This window comes from Empidonax traillii, unplaced genomic scaffold (genome assembly GCF_003031625.1).
Source record: "Empidonax traillii isolate 1590-97213 ecotype Southwest subspecies unplaced genomic scaffold, ASM303162v1 scaffold170:size2694500, whole genome shotgun sequence".
Taxonomy (NCBI): Eukaryota; Metazoa; Chordata; class Aves; order Passeriformes; family Tyrannidae; genus Empidonax; species Empidonax traillii.
The window spans coordinates 2,120,412-2,139,131 of record NW_020955363.1 but is presented as its reverse complement, the minus strand read 5'-3'; the positions used below and the strand labels follow the sequence as shown (position 1 = coordinate 2,139,131).

General features: G+C 39.2%; 1 long non-coding RNA gene across 1 annotated transcript in view; it reads left to right on the top strand.

The window, feature by feature from the left end:
* Window positions 1-18,720, top strand: part of LOC114058394 — a 350,005-nt gene that overhangs the window by 26,387 nt on the left and 304,898 nt on the right. Inside the window, exon 2 of the long non-coding RNA XR_003571436.1 lies at window positions 7,074-7,079. This is a non-coding gene — a long non-coding RNA (uncharacterized LOC114058394). The remainder of the gene's footprint in view (window positions 1-7,073; window positions 7,080-18,720) is intronic.

The window sequence follows — 18,720 nt, the reverse complement described above, 5'->3', positions numbered from 1 at the left end:
AGCCATTTCCTTCTAAGCAGATGCAACTACTAAAGCTCATTCAGCATCAGAGTCACTGTACACAGCTTCATCCACTTTTCCTGAGCACTGTGTGCCTTGCTCTACAACCTTCAGCCAATGTGAGACATCAAAATCCCTATGAACTTGCCCCCAAAGCTTTGGGGATGGACCAAGTACAAATACTTCACTGGCTTAGGTCAGCCTAATCTAATTCTAGCATTCAATACAATGTATGTGTAGCAGCCACCTGGGAATCTAAGGCAACTTGTTCCATACATTCTCCCTGCTGGCTATCTGTTGACAGTTGAGATCAGGGGCAACTGCAGAGCAAAACCCCATGAAGTCATTTCATTATTAACAGTTACCTATTCTGCAGCAATATCTGTGTGCTTTCTTAATGCCTTCAGTGCTATGTTAATGTCCTGGTGCACAAGGTGTCATTAGCATTCATTTGGCAAATACAGATTTGGCACTAATGGTACTCTGTGGACATGTAGAACCAGATAGCCTTCAACTTTGGAAAAGCTGGAACCCCATTAGAGCCCCTTTCTGATTTTATCCTGTTTCTAGTTATCACCGGTCACATTAATCACTGTATGAATGCAATTGTGAAATTGTCATTTTTATGAAAGAAAAAGGTTGTCCTTGTGACAGGCTTACATTTCTCTGTGCCGTGTTTTATACCAGTAGTAGCAGCCTTAACAAAGAGCATGTGACCTGATTTCCCAGATGTCTGTAAATGTACTTGGCATTGAATTTTAAATCTGACTGAATTCAAAGCTCTTCATATAAAACACAACTCGAGTTAACTTTTATCTCTATTTTTTCCCTTTCTGTCTCTCAGCAGCTGTTCTTCTTTTATTATTTCATGTGCTATATTCAATATGCAAAGTTTCCTTGTTTGTTAGAGTGCATTACACTTTCTAATGCATCTGTCATGCTGAAAAACAGGAAAGTAGCATAAAGCCTCTCTTGTGATTTTTTCCCCACAGTTAAAGGAAGGCTTAGTTAGAAGGAAAAAAAAAAAAAAAAAGAAAGAAATTTGCCTCTGAGAATCTAGAAAGCTTAAGAAAAAGGTTCTTCATCGTTATGAAACTTTAAAAATTAAAATACCAGTGATTTTAATGCTTAGAAATGACAAAACATGACTGGTCCTGGGAATTTTCCTTAAAAGGGTGATTTGGGAGCTAAGACACAAGACAGAAAAGGGACCTGGATTTTGTTCTACGTTGACCAAGAGCTTACTGGTTAACCTCTCAGGCTGTGCCAGTCCTGGAGATATTTAGAAAAATAATCCATATCCTCATCTGAACCAAAGCAGGACCCTATGGGAGTGGGGCTTTTAGATAAAACCGCTAGACCTGCTTTTACCCTCCCCTACATTAAATCTGCCAAAATTGAGCCAAAGTCATATGGCTCAGTCCTGCCTCAGAAGTCTTTTCCACACTAATGCTTCCTAGATTATAAGTTACTGGAGCTTTGTGGTTAAATTTCTTTGGAGCAGACAGATCACCAGGTCTGGATCTGGGTATTTCTTGGCAGCAGTCAGGATTATGAGACACTAGGAGAAACCTAGCCTGAGCTGTACAAAACTGTAGCTCAGGCTAATTCACCCTCCCAAAGTCCCAGAAGCAGATCACTCCTGCAGAATTCCAGATGGACACTGCCCCCCTCCTTATGGAATCCTTCTGTATCTCCACAGCATGCTGCATAACACTGAACAGCTTTCAAAACTATGCACACTAAAGGGCGTTCTCAATAGTAAAAAAAAAAAAAAACCAAACAGAATTAATGAACATTTAAATAAACATTAGGAAATATCACTCTTTCCTGGGGCACATATGAACTATATCCCTTTTTGAGTCTGTATTGTATGTATAATATGTACATATATAAGGACTGTTATAAACATAAATTATGGGTACTTAATATTTTTATATGTTTTTTGAAAGCCAAGCTCAATCTAATCAACAGGGCTAAATGTATGAATTTTGGAAATGGCTGCTGTTTACTTCCAAAAGCAGGTGGTCACAAAAGAATTCCTATCCCTGACCAATTTTCTGGCAGGTTTTGCTGGTTCCTTTTGATTTCAACAAAGTTTCACTGGGGCAAAATTCCTTCCAGCTCCCTGCCTGACACCCAAGTTGGAGGCGGGAGTGTGTCGCCAGCAGCTGGCCAGCCAATGTGCTTCAAAGTTCAACCCATATTCTTTCATGAATTTTCAAAGATCTGGTCTTCACTTTGGAGCAGAGCAATATGAGATCTAACATTATCATCTGTGAAACAGCACAATCTTTTTCCACCCACAGCTTCTTCAAGTCCAAATATCCCCCGTCTTCCATATTACGCATGGGCTTTCCTCAGGTTTTTTGTTGATCAACAACTAAAATGGAGCCACCAGGCAAGGTTACAACACAGATGTTGTCTGACTTCATTCGAAGTCTAGTGCTGACAGTATGTAGCTATAGTGAGCTGTGACTCTGGCCAGAGTCTGCAGCCTCATCTGGCCTGGCAAACACTAACCCCTTTTGAATTGGGTCAGTGTGGGCTGTGTTGTAACTCATCCATGCAGCTCCCTTGTTTTCAAAGCTCAGAGCATTCCTGTCTCTGAACCCAGCCACAGCACATTCCCAGCAGGACCTGCTGAAAAATGGAAACTGTCTGTTTGCACACAGTCCAAAAGCCCAGCACAACCTTTAAACACATAGCAATATTTTGGCCAAAAAAAAAAAAATAAACTTGGTACTCACCCTCTAGCTTGTCTACATCTTGTTTCCAGGCTATTTGATCTCTCTGAATGCTATCTTAATGTTTTGTAAATACTATTTTATCTACCAATCTATCTGCATGCTAACATTTTCAAGCAATCTAAAACCACAGTTTGAAATGGTATTTAAGTGCCTAAAGTCCTTCAAAACTTCTAATTGGCTTTTAAATACGGGTCTGATTGACTCAGAACTAGATCTATAATCAGGAATTACATGATAAACACGTTCCTAATTTTAACTATACAGGCACATAGCCAACATTATGTAGTGCTTATGCAACTTATGTAGCATTGAGGGGTTGCAGTTAAGACTGATTTTCAGAGAGGAAACTGAGCTAGAAAATACCCATTTGAATGATACCCACAAAATCAGGGTGGAAATATATATGTGTGTGTATATATATATATATATATATATATATATATGTAAAGAGGCTGAAAAAGGGATTAATTAAGCTTTACTGCTCCAAAAGATTTTGGTCTGCACTGCAGAGAAAGTGCATATTCACTTGGTGGAAAGATCAGATGACCCTTCTCATTCAAATACATTGTAAACACTGGATCTTCCTGGAGTGTCCTGTCCTTAATCCACCAAACATTTAATTATTCGTGTAAAATCACAACCATTTCAACGGGAGCAGTTTAGCAAGCTCTAAGCTAATGGTCAGGAACTCCCTGATACCCAAGTCACTCGAGAGAAGGTAGGAGCTCAATTCCTTCTCCCTCTCCCAAGTGAGTACTCTAACTACCTGTAGGAAAGAGGGCTGGGTTTGTGGAGAGTCCCTTTGCCTGACTTCCCTATTCAGACATTATTAATACGTTTAAATGTCTTCCGAACCAGGGCTGCCTTGGCACACTGCTGGAGGTAGAACACATTACCTAAACCAGTCCACATCTGTCTCCCCAGGTCAGTCTAAAGTGAGACTGAAGTGCTTTAGAGAATTGTAATGATGATCGTTCACTTGGCCCCAAGAGTGCCTCCTGATACACCAGGTGGACAAAGCTGAGACTGAAACTTCTTTGGAAACATCTCACCAGACACCAGCCCTGATGTGACTTTGCAGATCAAAACATGGTCCCCTGTTGTAATCCCAAGGTTTTCTTTTTTGTTCCTAACCATGTAAGAGAAAAGGCCCTAGACTTCACTCTGTGGGACAGATCAGCACCACAGCAGCAAAATGTGTGGAGATGCATATCCATACCATTACATTTCTGAGGCTTTTTAGCTTCCTGAAAAGCTGCTATCAGTGCTGTGCAAGTACTCAGTTTGAAGTCAAATTCCGTCAGTTCAGAGACCATAATAGATGGCTAAAAATAATAGATCAGCGAAAAAAGGAGGTGTCTGATCCACAGTTTAAGAGGTTCTGCCATATCTACAAGTTCTTTGCAGTGAGTATTTTATCTCTGTTAATGTGCCAACCATATCAGCTCTATGAGAGGACTGGGAAGCAGTAAATAAAATGCTAGACTAAATCAGAAGAAAGAGTAGAAATAAATCATATATCTCTGTATGCCTGTAGAGTACAGAAATTCAGATATTGGTGTGAAGAGCGCGAAGAAAAGCTGCAGGGGGAAAGGAGCAGGAGGACTATTTTAAATGTAGGAAGGGCTAAAGTCTTATTTCAGGCATTTGACTAGAAAGGGATCAGCAGATGGAAAGTTCACATCTGGCATTTAAAGAGAAAGTCAATATTTAACAGGATTTCCTCTGTCTTTCAAAATATTGATTTTTGAAGATGAACAGCCTTTAAGGAGCAGATACATACATACGAAAAACCCTCAAAAGCAAGCTGGCTAAAGTGCTGGGTCTTAGCACATCATGCAGCTGTCTCAAATCTGGTTACCATCTGCCCCATGGGTGGATTTAAACCTGACAGACTAGAAACTGAGGAACTGCTGTCCTCAGTTGATCAGGTCATATCATATCATTTCACAATTCAATCTTAGCTTAAAATTCATCTGCAGTTCCCAGGGGCCATGGTCAAAATATGCATGCTGAGCAACTAAAAAGTGCACTGGCCACAGACACATCCTGCCTTCTGCCCCATCACAAGTAGCAGAGCAAGAATGGGATTCATGCCGCTGCCTCTCTGCTGCACTCCTGTGCCTGTGTTTACTGCCTCATGACACAGAAATGGACTGCAAAGAGCTATTTTGCAGGAAAAGATGTATATATGCACTTCACAGCTCATCTGTGCTTACAAGAGCCCTCAAGGCTGTGTTGGTTGCTCTCCTGAAAGTATTATATATTTAGATACATAAAAATAAGTATTTATGAGATCAAGAACCAGAAAAGCAGACTGCATTTATCTATTCTCACAGGAATTTACATGTTTCTATATGTGCACATTTCTCAGATGTCAATGATTTTATAATATGGATAAATAGCTTTTAGAAATTTTCACTCCTTCAACAGAAAATAATAATTTAATTTCTGCAATTTCTAAACAAGACAAACTCTCCATTCACTCAAGCCTGTTAAATCAGTTGTAACTACGACCAGAACATTCACTGTGTTCCCAAAAACAAGGTTCTAATGATCTATGCTGCTATCTTGGAAATGAATTATAAATACTTTTTAAAACAGAGCAGTGACATTTTAGTTCCATCCTTTTTCCATAGCAACTTGTAACTCAAGTGCCTCCACATGTGAAGTCAGTGTGGCCAAAAACACCACATATGGATTAAGGTGGATATTAAGGAGAGAGCAATGTCTCAAAAATGCTTTCTCTTTCAGAAAGGGAATTTCTTTTTCTGCTCCTTTCCTTAATCTGAAGTACAGGCTTCTTCCAAATTGAAAAAACATGTGCATGGGAAAAATGTAACAGGAAACTTGGAGGAAGGAGCCACAACAGGAGGTCATCATTAAAAAATTCTAAGTTTAGAGCTGGAGAAGGCCAGGAAGTGTCATTCACTCTTTATGCTCTGGTAACAAACCTAGAGGTGGGGTTGGAAAAATCTCCATCATAAACAAAACATGCCCAGAATGAAGGTTAAATGAAGCCTGTGCCATGTAGCCAAAACTGTAAGTCAAATCCTCGACAACAATCCCCCAGAAGAGTCAACAACCTTTGTCCAGATAAAAGCCAGCTTATTTTACAGAGTCTGAGTGCTATTCAGATGTCCTAAATTCCATCTCAGCCTTAGCATTTCCTTTTCACTAAATGTTTTCAAAAGCCTGAAGCTAGCCAAGAGAAAACACCAAGTACAAAGACTCATATGCAATTCTGGCCATACTAATAAGCCCTAGATGATAAAGGGCTTTTTGCTTCCAATTTTTTTGGCCCTGAGTTAAACTACCTTACCCAAAGCCACTGCCAAGAGGTTTGATATCTCTGCATGAAAAGACATTATTTAAAAAAAAAAAAAAAAAAAAAGAGGATGGACATTGTCATCTCTCAAGGTCTCAGGCTCTCCATACAAAACAAAGGAAACAAATCCTTGCAGAGTGCAGCATACAAAAACCAGCAATGTAAAGTTCAGTGGAGCAGAGGGTACTGTGCATTCACAAGTTACAACCCCACATTCCCTGAAGAGTTGAATGACGAAGAGTACAAGAACGTGAGCCAGCTGAACTGTTTCCTTTCATGTAGCAACTTATCTTCTGTGTAATTTCTTTCATTTCAAAATCTTTCTTTGAAAAATGATGTGGAATTAATGCAACATCTGCAGAACACTGATGCTGCATACCTGGTTCACTGCACAGGCCACTCTGGAAAGCAACTGAGGAGGACTGGACAGTCTGTCTCCTCTCCTAAAATTGTCAGAATCTGCCCACAGAAATAACTGATCACTCAGAGTGGTCCAGTATTAGAGATGGCTTTTGAAGATGACTCAAGGAAGCTATAAAATCTCAGTGCTGCAGCTAAAGAAACCATTTGTAAAATCCTGGACAAATAATTTCTTTTGGATTTCTTTCACCGTTTCTCAGCAACTGGCCATACACAGAGCTGCTTGCACTGAAGATATATGATTTCCTCTGTGCACTATGTAACTTAGTTCTCTAATGCAGATGCTAGACAATTTATTCCAATCTATTATCTATTTTTATAGCATCAAACCCAACAACATAATCTTCAGCTTTACTAATGTAACTACATGTTCTGCTCTCTCCCTTCTCTCCTAATGACCTGAGGCTGTGAATAGGCTGCTCTTCTGAAACTACAGGGTGTGAATGGCCCGTTAGCATTCAAAGTTAGAGCAGGAACTGATTGTTAGGCATTTCTGAATTTATGCCCGTCTGTCAAAGTGGTTTTGTTCCCACTCAAACAGTCATATGTCAGTAGCAAGAGAATATGGACACCAGGTGTAAGTTCAGAGTACATACAGCTAGAGTGTTAAAAAAAAGGAAAAGGAGAAGAAGAAAAAAGAAAAAAAGTATTTCTTTGCAAGTAGCTGCTTCTGATAGCAAGTAATCAAAACATATGGAGATTACAGACTCAGATTTGTTGACAGTTTGAGGCATTATGCCACAAACAAATGCTTTTATCCTTAAAATGTTTCATTGCTGGGAATTTACATTTGAAAAGCCTAATTAAGAGACAATATCGTTCCCCACAGAAAATAAGCAACCTCCACAAATTCAGAGGATATCCTTTGAAGTATGCTGAAAAACTTACCCTTACATAAGACTTCATTTTGTTAGTAGAGGGCTGGTGTTTCTTATTCCTTTCAATAAGTTACAGACACTGACAGGGAGAGGCTGGGTAAAGTTGTCCAGCAAGGAAAAGAAAACAGAAAATTTGCTTTTTGGGAACACCATTTTCTTTATTCTGATGACAGCAAAAAAAAGGGTCACTCCTTCAACAAATTGAGACTTGTCTAAAACTGTGAGACACTTTTAGAGACTAGGAAGGAACATGGACATGTGTTGAATACTCAGTAGCTTGTGTAAGTATGTTTATGAAGCACCCAAATTTGAGCTCTGACAGGAGACTCCAATTTCTCTCTCTTTCTAGTTATCTGAGCAAGAAAGACATAGGGATTTCAGGAGGACAGACCTCTTTAATGAGAAGGGTCACCCTTAAACATTCTATAAGGAGGTGGAGGAGAAACAGAAGGGTAGTAAGACTTAGCCGAATGGGATGCGAGAACGAAACTTGGGAAGTGTGAGGATAGCACCCTCTAGTCATCCACTGCATACACTGAAAGGAGAAGGTGCTTTATGGTGCCGAAATGACACAGGAGTTCAAAATATTATCAGGGAGTTTGGCTCCCACAGCTGGACCCTTCATGATCAGTAAAGCCCTGATGTGTGAGAGTGATATAACTGCTGACTGGTGTGCAGCCCAATCATCTCTCGAGGGGTCTGGGGGCACCCTCAGGATTTAGAGCACAGACAGAGGGCTGGGTGTCTTCACTGAGACATCCCCCAAGGACAATCTGTCTTAGCTAGCGTGTGTTACTTGCACTTTGGAGGACATATATTGCAGTCCTTTCTCCTGCAATAAACTGACCTAGGACTCCTTGCAGTAAATTTAGGGAAACAGGAAAAGAGGTACTGGAGGAGTGTCCTCTTTGACAGCAGGGTGGTGAGTGAGTGTGAAAACATCACTTAGATACTGGACTATACTCTCAGTTAAGCAGATCTAGATAGAAAACATCAGATCTGCAAGACAGCTTTGTGTATGAGTAGGTACCACACTTTATAAAAGAGGAGACTCAATAAAACCTCGTGCTAAAGCTGTAGGGAAAAATATAACAAGTAAACATCTTTCTCCCCACATCAAGGTAACTTGTAAACTAACGAGCCAGAAACAGATGTTCGGTATCTTACTTTCAGCATCAGCAGCTCCCTAAAATGATTCCTGAGTTTTGTCATCTTTGGCGTTCTGCTCAAAGCCAACCATTTAGAGACAGAAATAGTTCTGACAGCTCTATGCTGGCTTGTGTTTCCAGCTATGCTCTCTTGTCTGCAATTAAAGTGTTATGCATTATATCCTTGTGATAAAAAAAGGATAACTTTTTTCTTAGCATCTAAATAGTTACTACCTTCAGAGTTTTATGTAAATAAAATAGAGGTGTTGGGATAATCCCATAATATCCCCTTTCATTCTCATGATACTGGGGTACCAAAAGTTGGTAAACCACTTCAGTTATGTTAACACAAATTAAAATCATATTAAGCTGCAATTCTCAAATTTAGCTCACACACTAAGTAAACAAAAATGTGGGCAGACTACTCTGATACTTGTGGGGAAGAGAAAGAGAGAGAGGACAGAGAATGTAATTGTTTCACAGTAAGTGGAAGGATTTCTGGGTGAAATTGTACTAGCAGCACTTATTAAATTTCATAACAGGATATTCTCTGCTCAAATATCCTCCTTAGTCCTTGATTTTATATCTGAGACTTGCAGAGAAAGACCATTATGAAACCAGAAAAATATAAAAGTGTTACTTTTTTTAAATTGCTTTTTCCCCTCTAACATTGCTGCCCCAGCCTCCCTGGATTCCTGAAGTTCGGATGCACTCCTACATATCTCACTCCACGCACCGGGGCAAGTCAGTTTTACTCTTCCAGATTCCTTCATTACCACTTCTTAAGAAATCTCTACAATTAGAATGTAGTTATCATCTGGGTCTCTGTCCAGCCATCCCTGGTCCCAGTCCCTATCCCCTGCCAAAAACACCTTTTCATCCTCAGTTTTCAGAGAAGGTAGAACAGTTACCTCTGTCTACTTCACAGATCAATTAGCTCTAATAAGCTGGCATACAATTCTCAGCTTTGTCCTGAAACCTTCACAAAGAGAGGTTCAGGACTTGATAGACCTTTTGTCTTTCATTGACCACATCCCCTTTGAGACTCCTCAGGTGTAACCACAAACTTTACCCACCTTCTCTCCAGCACAACATAATGAAGTTAGGAAGGACTGGAACCTTCGTTTCCTCAAGCAGTGGAGCACTGTCGCTTGCTTTGGATATGCTAATATTTCCTGGGCCTCCTCCAAATTGTCTCCCTGCCCAGACAAATCATTAATGACTGTTCCAGGGACTGTCTAAGCCGTTAAAACCTTGGTAATTCATTACTGGGAACAACGTCCCTTTTCCAAAGGAATCTCTCCAACATAAAAGTTCTGCCTTTCCATTAATTCTTCCTTGTATTTCACACCACGTTTGTTGGTAACCACACTTAATGCATATCTACATGACTAATGCATGTGACTCACTTCTGAATATTGACTAAGATCAGATAGAGAGGCAAGCAGAAATTTCAGAGTGATAAGAGGTCTGGAATGACACCTGTCTACATAGGAAACAGCATCAGATAATCAGCCTGCTATAAATTACAGCAAATATTGCTGTGACCACCTGCCTTGTGCAATTGAAGTTTTTTTGGAGGCTTTGCATTACTGTTTCCTACATTGTCAATCTTGAACCTAGACAATGTTTTACTCTCATTTTGATTATTTCTTGTGGAGCTCTTCTCATGCTCATTGAATCTACCAAATTGAAGTGAAATTAAACATAAAGCAAACCAGAAAACATACGGTTTGATATTTAGTCCAAAGATTAGTAACATATTTTAATATATGGCCACAAACAACATAAATATATATCTAAACAAGTATTCTTTTCAGTGTATCCCGTATGTGCATTTTATATATATATATATGTACACATGCAGAATCAAAGGCTCTAGTGGTGTGAGATGAGGTAAAAACTATCTTTTCCTATACCAACAAGTAAGCACAACCTAGAATGTTATTTCTTAGGCATCCAACATAATGGGTACGATATTCTTCCCCTTTACTCTGCCCTTATGAGACACCACCTGCATGGAGGTCTGGGGTCCTCAGCACAGGAAAGATATGAACCTGTTGAATCAGGTCCAGAGGAGAGCCAGAAGAAACTTCCAGAGGAATGGAGCACCTCTCCTGCGACGAAAGGCGGAGAGACTTTGGGTTGTTCAGCCTAGAGAAGAGAAGGTGCCAGGAAGATGTTATTGTGACATTTTAATACTTAAAAAGGACTTATAAGAAAGATGGAGACAGACTTTTTAGTAGGGCCTATAGCAATTGGACAAAAGGTAATGGTTTTAAACTAAAAGAGAGTAGGTTCAGACTAGATATAAGGAAGGAATTTTTTATGAAGAAGGCAATGAAACATAGGAACAGATAGCCCAGAGAGGTGGTAGATGCTTCATCCCTGGAAGTGTTCAAGATCAGGCTGGAGGAGCTGAGAAAAACCTAATCTAGTTGAAGACATCACTGCTCATTGCAGAAGGTTGGACTAGATGACGCTTAAAAGTCCCTTCCAACCCAAACTATTCTATGATTCTAATTCCAAGCCCTACTGGCTGTGGGAGATTAGCTTCCCACACTCACAGCCACCTGGTTGCTAAGAATGGGTATGAAGGAGGAGCTGGAAGGAGCCTCAGTACAGACTCCTCTGTCCTCCCTTTGTGCAAAGTTTTCAAGCTGAAGTTCTTAGCCTTCACACCTGTCACTGTCAGGTCTCACACCTCTTTTGTCCTGACCCTTGCCCACTGACTTTCTGGCTCAGATCCCATGACCATAAACTTGCTGGGCAGTCATTGAAACAAAGCTGATCCAAGTCACTGTCACTGGGTCTTACCATGAGCTTTACAGTGCCTATTCAGTTTCAAGCCCCTTGTTGATGTCATAATGTCTGGTGGTCACCCTCAGCACACAGCTCACCTACCCTCATGGAGCTGCCTGCTGTCACTGCAACCCTGCACTATCCTGACATCAAATCTGTACCTTTCAAATAGCAGTTAGTCCTCAGGTCTGTCCACAGTCCTGGCCACACAGGGCTCTCTATTACCAGTACCAGCAGCAATGGCGTTCTGGACAATCCCACAATCAGCTGCCAAACCAGCATGTCTATTTGAGAACCTCTCTACTCCCTTGCTTTGTGCTCACCCCACTTATAGCTTGTCCTTGGGAAGATCAAGGATTACCACACATTCTGGAGCACACCCAGAACCTTAATTTTCTTCCTGGTTCTTTTCTATTAAAAGTCTAAAGAAGATGGATGTTGATACCATGGCCTTTGAATATGTTAGCAGAAGTTCCTTCAGTGCAAATATAGAGATCACAGGTGTTTGGCAGTGAGCTGCTGTTCTCTTGTGTCCACTCAAGAGGATATAACAGCAACACATATCAAGCCTATTGATTGTGAATGCCAGCTCTGGGACTTACATGGAAAAGCATCTCAGTTCCCAACAGGTTAGGAGGAACATTGTACAGCTGAAAGCCAGCCATGAGTCAAGTGATTCACAGACAAGTAAAAAGAGGCTTTGTTGTGTTTTTCCTCCCTTGAAACAGAATTACATTTCATGGATGGTGAAATAAAGAAGAGCCTCTACAGAGGTCCTTGTGGATGCCATCCGCAGAATTCTAATGTATGATAAGTTGGATCATTAATATTCATAGAACAGTGTTACTGCCAAAAGAAATAATTTTTACAACAAATTTAGCTTACTGCATTCTGAGCTGTCAAATCTCTACAGGATTTTGAAGCTCACAAACTCCTTTTAGGCTCAAACCGAATCCAGAAAACAAAAATATATTTTAACTTTAATGAACTTCCATTGTCCTACCTTTCTTGCTGCTTTTCCAGACAAACTAATCCTGTGGATTCAGCTTCTCAGTTTCTCCAGCTCACCATGAATTTGAAGGGGTCAGCCACTACTCAAGCCATCAGGGAATATCCTTAGATGGTCCTTTAATATTTTAAAAGGATTTAAACGGATTTTTGTCAGACAGAAAGCACAAAGGTTACTTTTAGAATATACTGTTTTGTTCACTGCACTTAATTTTTCATATTTTTTTTTCCTAGCAAATGTGTCTTGAATTAGGTGATCATTTCAGTGAAAAGACTTAAATCAGCTTTAGCTTAAGCCAGCATATATTTATTTTTACTTTTATCTACTGCATTGTCTTTTGAGGTTACTTTGTTCTGTTCAGATACCACTGTGATTTATTAGGCTGTTGTTCAAACCTGAGAAGAGGATACTATGAAAATCAGGCTGGATGAATTCTTCTTCCTTTCACTGGACATTTTTTTATACCTTAAAAACTAAGAATTTGCTCAGATGGAAGTACAGAGCTATGGCAAAGTGCACTTCATCATTATGAAAGTCTATGAAAATGTGCCTAAATTCAATCCTTACATGTGGGTTTCTTTAACATTGCATAATAGGAAAGGGAAAGCTCTTTACCAAAAATCTGAATGTATTTGAAAGAAAAACCTGGGTGCTAGTTCTCACACAAAACCAATCTCAAAATAAAATGACGTTCAAACACTTTAATGGCTAAGACAGAATTTGAAGATGAATAATGTTTGAACTCAGCACCCCCTTGAAACTAGAGATCATTTATTCCTGTTCTTCATCTTTATCAGATTTATTACAGTGGGAAGACAAGAATGTGACCTTGAGTCAAAGCAGCCTCAGTGACATAGTAACATTTTTTTAATTGATCTGGCTGTGATACTAAACTGGAATGCCACTGATCTATTTTCTTTGCAGGCTTACAAACCAGAAGGACGGGATTCCATGCAAGTTCATTGCCTAATTTGATTTTCAACTACACTGCAATTTGTAATGGAGGATTGTGGAGAACATCACAGGGATGTTTGTGGCAGAGATTCATACTGTTGCAAATTCATGTGTTGCTTGTTGTATAAAACAAATCTAAAACAAGCAGTGGTAGGTCACATTAGTATTACTTTAAAAACAAATTTTGAATAGCCACAATACACTAATTTCCAACAGTGTAGCAGCTCTCTGAAAGCTGCTTTGACTCTGTCATTATTACAGGTATGTGTTTCCTAGTCAACTCACACTAGTTCTGTATGCTTGGAACACATCTCAACATACTGCTGAGACTTACACAGGAGAGGGTGCGTGGGCTAAGGATGCAGTGCAGATTGTTGTGCTTTGACTGCTTCTGTCTAATTCTCTTTTACAAACAAATCCCTGTGTCTGTACAGCATGCAACACAGCACCTTGTGGCAGTTCCCACTCTACTCCTCAGCACCCTTGTGCTGCACAACACAATGCAGCATATTGCAGAGTATTAAATTGGGCCACAGGAAAAAAAACCACGTTAGCATAGCATTGCATACCTAGTTAACCAGCCCCGGAGCCGTGATCTCAAGCAACCCTGTGCAGACCCAGATGTATTATCCCAGGGTTGGAGTGCACATACCCTTTTGGACATGACTGGTAAACCACTCCGAATTCCAAGTCACACTGCCTTGCCAACAGCATCCTTTTAAAGCTGGACACATGAAGCACACTGGTTAGTTCATTATGCTGTTGTATTCTTTTCTTTCAATAAAGGAGTTTGTGAAGCACCACATCCAGCAAAACCCTGAGGGAAAAGAGGGGGGGAAAGAGAATTAGCTAAGGCAAACGAGTCCTCAGCTGATAGAACTGCAAGGGGATATGTGAGTTGTAGCACAAGTACCAGTAGAGTGGCTACATTGTAAGATGCAGATATACCCACATTTTATATTTTGTTGTTATAAACTTCCATATGCAAATATCATAAAAAGGCTTGAGTTGGAAGGGACCTTAAAAATCATCTACTTCCAACCCTCCTGCCATGGACACGGAACCCTCCACTAGACCAGGCTGCTCAGGGCCCCATCCCACCCACATGTATACCTACCTATAGCATGTTCCCCAGGAATTAAATGTTCTTTACTCAAATGGTGTTGCATGTAAAAGCCAGGACTTCTACAAATATAGAATTAATTAGCATTAAGAATAATTTACTATATGACCCGCATTCTCTTCCTGATTAAACTGTTGAATTTAAAATAAATGCTTCTTTGTATTCTGCAAAAGATATTTCAATATTTGTGTTGTTTATAGCTGAAGTAGGGGAACAATTTCATGGAAAACAATTCATTCAATTTAATTCTTCAGTTGCTCATGAATATGCCACACTCATCATTGGATTTATTTTCTATTTTAAATTATTGCTGAAAAAATTTTAGTATATAATTCTTGGTTTATAAACATATTTCTAAGCACTTCATTGCAAACAACTCAGATTCTACAGTCTAAAATTATGTACAGATCACATGCCATCACTTCCATCACTATTCCACATAACCAATCCAGCAGTTATCCAAACATTTTTCTGGGCAAATGTATCAGAACACATACATAAAAAGTCACTCACTTACAGTATGTGAGTGTACTGCCACATACTGTAACCCTTAATGAGAGCAGAAAGACTCCACCCATACCTTTTGATGAAAGAATGTTATTCTACAAACTGCATGTTCCAGAATCATTCTTTGGCATAAAACAGAGGGGCAAGAGTTTTTACAGTACTCTCTCAGGGTCTAATATTTCCTTCTGCCCTCAAAGTAATAGTGATTTCAAAAAACATATGACCTAGAAAAAAAATTATGCCTCTAAGAAGGACCAAATTCCTACGAAAACACAAATTGTGTAAAAGTATAGCTGAAAATTATGTCCATAGGAAATTTCTAGACTGAAAGTGTATAATATTCATAGAATATTTTTCCCCATTAATAGAACCAGGATTTGCCCTGAGTAAATGGGGGGATTTGCCAGATCAAAAATAGACATTTACATTTCAGGAGTCTAAGTCTGAGATGCTTTCACGAGGATCTCTCATACTCCATGGAGATGAGTGGTACTACAATGGATTACACATCCCATCCTAAAGTGAGATACATATAAAACATGTTAGATAATTTATGTCCATTAGATATAAGCACACAGATTGCAGACGTTGCAGATGAGATTAATCCTATCCCATATTAATAAGGAAACTTGTGAGTGTGAAAGTCCTACAACTAAAAGTTCCTTTCAGTAAGTAGAAACACACTTCTTGGATCATTTTATATGTTCTTTTTTCCCACAAATGGAAACCTGCATGCCAGAGAACAATTAATTTTTGTAAGGGATTCAGAAGGACTAAACAAGAAGAAAGCTTCAGATTTTTCCTAGAGTGTAATGAACCTAATTAAAATTCAAAGGAACACATTTAACTTCATCTTTATTAAGTGATACAAACTTCTCCATTTATGGAAAAAGAGTACATCTTCTAATGTAAGAGAATGTGGAAACAAGATGGTTTGACATGCATTTCTTAACTCTGTTTCATCAAGTTTCTATTCTTTTTATAAATATTCAAGTTGCTACATGAGCAAATCTTGCACAAATAATGACTGTCATTAAATTGCTCATTTAAACAGTTGATTCAAGTGAAATATCAGGGTTCTCTAGTCTGCCAGATAAGCACTCGGGAAGTGTTGCTCTGCTATTTGATATGTTTCCCTTTCTTTTAAATCCTAAAGAATCCCATGACTTGCACAGTAAGCAGCTTTACATTTTAAACTCAATGAGCATAGATACTGAAGCAGAGGAGAACTCTATCACTGAAAGAATAAGCAACTCTGTTGATGCTTCATTGTTGACAGGCTTTCTTGAATAGAACCAAAACATTTTCTTACTTTGAGGCACAAATGGATTTACAAATCTCACAGTGGTCAGATAGAAAAATGGATGCAAGTTTGAGAAGCACAGAGTACCTCTGTAAAAGGAAACACTATGAACAAAGGATATTCTCTTACAAAGTATTATTGCAAAGGAAATTAAAGACTGGCATTTTTACCCACATGAATTCACATCTAAGCCAATCTACAAATACCTTCACTGCACACTTAAATGAAAGTATACAAAGAGTTTATGAGCAAATGGTAGACTACACTGTCAATTAAATGAGATGCTACAATTTGGGATTAAAGCTCTGTTGTTTTAAGCACTGTTGATTTCAATAATAGAATCACAGAATGGTTTGTATTGGAAGGGACCTTAAAGATGATCTCATTCCAGCCCCTGTTAGACCCATCCAACCTGGCTTGAAGCCCCATCCAACCTGGTCTTGAACATCTCAAGGGACGGGGCATCCACAGCTTCTCTGGGCAACCTGTGCCAGTGCCTCCCCACCCTCACAGAGAACTTCTTCCTAACATCTAGTCTAAACTTGCCCTCCACAGTTTAAAGCCATTACCCCTTGTCGTATCACTTCATGTCCTTGTACAAAGTTCCTCTCCAGCTTTCTTGTAGCCCCTGTAGGTACTGAGAGGTGCTATATGGTCTCACCAGAGCCTGCCTTCATAGGAGAAGTAATCCAGTCCTCCTATCATCAAAAGAAAACAATAGAAAAATTGAGAATGGGCCTAAAGAGCATTTGCACAGCAACTCTACAGAGTGTAAGAAGACTCCAGATGGGTCAACTTTAACAGCAGTCTCAGATTTCAGTTCCTTTCCTTCGCTTGCACGCTGCAGCATCACTGTAATTATAATCTTTTGCATACATTTACATGACGGAGCAAGAGCTAAAGACAAAGAGGCCAATTTCAGGCAGTTCTTAGCAAGGAATGATCTACTGTCATTTATTTCCTATTGATTTACACCTGTAAATTGAGACATGCACTGCCCCCAAAAAGTTGAAGGAATAAGTCATGTCTATATCAACACCAGGAGCTCCACAAAACATTAATTAAAAAAAAAAATTAAAAAAACCAACCAAAAACCCAAACAAAGAAACAAACAAAACACACATACACACACACAAACAAAAACACCAACAAAAAACAATCCAAACCCACAAAAAATCCAACACAGACAAACACAAAAAAAAGATCCACCCAACAAACCAAACCTGCTGTGGTTGCAATAGTTCACCAAAAAACTTGAAGGGGAAGACAGATGCTCTTTTTGTAGATGAAGGGAGCATTTGTGACTCACTATGCAGAAAAAAAGTGTTTCTCAGTTCTCCACAATTTCCATTGCATCACAGAACATTTTCCGTGAAAATAGTTCATCCCCTTCTCAAATTTGGTACTCTCTTTCTCTACAAAATATCAATTTGTTTAGAAAAATACAGTGATTCAGAAAATGTTGTGCTTGAAAAATTTTAAACTAAAAAGCCGCCTGGATGCCTCTTTTTTTCAGTTCTCTTTCACAGCCCAGCATTTCTGGCTTTTGGTACAACTGCACCAAAGGCACTGACGTAAAGGTAACAACCTCAGGGTCCCTGTGTGGGCTTTAACTGCATTTCAAATTAAAGAGTAGCAGTACAAGGTATGGTGAGGAAATATTGCCCATAGTGGAGATTCCAAAGGCTTTGACTTGTAAAATTAAAATCTGTTCTTCACCTAGTAAGCAGCTTTGCCCAGGAGGAAAACAATACTGACTTTCAGGTGTTTTTATAAGCTGATTATACATGAAGGAGGTATGGAGAACTTTTCTATTTACTATTACTTCTCCATAGATATTATCAACAGGTAAGTAACAAACTAATAAAGCTGTACTGCTGTGTAGGACTAAATATCTGTATTTCATACCTAGAAAAAAAAAAAAAAGGCTATTGAATATATTGAAGGTCACTAAAACATTGTCAGCTTGAAAAACTGGAAGAAGAAGAGGAGGAAGGACTTTATGTATCCTTTATGCATATTTTTCATATGCAAAGTAGGACAGATGAGAGTATTCCAAGGACCATCACATGTTTAGCATTTGCATACAGAAGTGGTGCAAGGTAGTAATCATCATTCACCCTCCAAATAAATCACTCTGAGAACTAGCTATAATCCAGTGCTGGTATCCTATAAGCATCAAAGAAAAGAGTTATTATTCTTTCTTTGGGTTTTACTCATATAAATTTTAGAGATCTTTTGCTATGTATAACCAGCTCTTGTAAATCATCTCCCACATAAATAAATCCATCCTCCAAAGCAGGAAAACATCCCAGGTATCTCTGAATGTGGAAGGCATAGCTTTTAAAGAGGATTTACTTAAACATATTCACCATGTTTCATTCTTCCCCAGTAGGTAATTTCTCAGAAGAATTTGGCTGACTCAATTGATTGTATCCTTGATTCTAGAGAACCTCAGCTTCAGGGTGTTTCTCTAGAAGATATAACATACAGACCAC